The sequence below is a fragment of the Pseudophryne corroboree genome, chromosome 7, assembly GCF_028390025.1.
Source record: "Pseudophryne corroboree isolate aPseCor3 chromosome 7, aPseCor3.hap2, whole genome shotgun sequence".
In the NCBI taxonomy this organism is placed as follows: Eukaryota; Metazoa; Chordata; class Amphibia; order Anura; family Myobatrachidae; genus Pseudophryne; species Pseudophryne corroboree.
Genome location: NC_086450.1, coordinates 212925093 through 212926078, shown reverse-complemented (window position 1 = coordinate 212926078; position 986 = coordinate 212925093). Strand labels below are relative to the sequence as shown.

At 37.2% G+C, this 986-nt stretch overlaps 1 pseudogene; it reads right to left on the bottom strand.

Moving 5' to 3' along the window:
* Window positions 1-503: 503 nt before the first annotated feature.
* On the bottom strand, window positions 504-622 carry LOC134946077 (5S ribosomal RNA; annotated as a pseudogene).
* Window positions 623-986: the final 364 nt, after the last annotated feature.

Sequence of the window (986 nt, the reverse complement as noted above, 5' to 3'; positions counted from 1 at the left end):
TATGACTAAAGATTAAAACATAACTTTTATTGGCTCATTTGTAAAATAAATCCACACTCATAATTCACCACAAATAACTAAATACTTATATACACAATTGTATTTGTATCACTCAGATTGGATATGACCTACAAAAAGGTGGATATAAGCAAAAAAAGAAATATATATATATATAAAAAGATGAAAAATTGGAAATGTTCTGGTTAATCAAAAGACTTGTAGGGGGATGTAGATACTATGACTCTACATCCGGAGCCTAACCAACCAGTACAAGCGGAGCTTGTTTTAATGAGACCTCAATGGGTCATGACCGACCGGACTGATATTATCAGGAGTATAAATCCTAATAACAATGTATGTGTATAGGGGTGCCTTAAGTATTACCCCGTAGTTATGAATAATGTTTTAGACTGATTTTTATTAAAAGTTTAAAGAAAAGACAAAAGAATAGAGAAAGAAAAAAGTGGTGATCCTGCTGTTGGCATCTGGTCGAAATAGGTCATTAATTACAACACCAGGTATTCTCTGGAGGTCCCCCTCACAAATACTGACCCAGCCCACCACCGTTTTGCTTCCAAGATCGGACGAGATCGGGCTCTGTCGGTGGGGTATGGTAGTAATTCGTTGACACAATTGGTTGACTCGCCAATGAGAGTGCACCTATTAAAGAATTCAGGATAAAGATACAAGTGCGGATCTGCTTTCTACGTTAGACGCAGGATTGACCTGTGAATCGTAGATGAGAGTCCGCTGATATAAGAAATAAATGAGAATGAGAGAATGCAGAAAAATATATATATGAGGATTGTATCAGGTATTAGCCTGATAGGCTTGGTTGCATACTCAAAAGAAAGGCACCGCTATGGGCCAAATCAGGGTGTATTGTCTATAGCTTGTGCTAGAAAAGCCGGCCACTATAAAAGGATTGTGTGTAAAAAGTCAAAAAGATATCCTTAGATCTTGTTGATCTCACAGGAATCAAGATG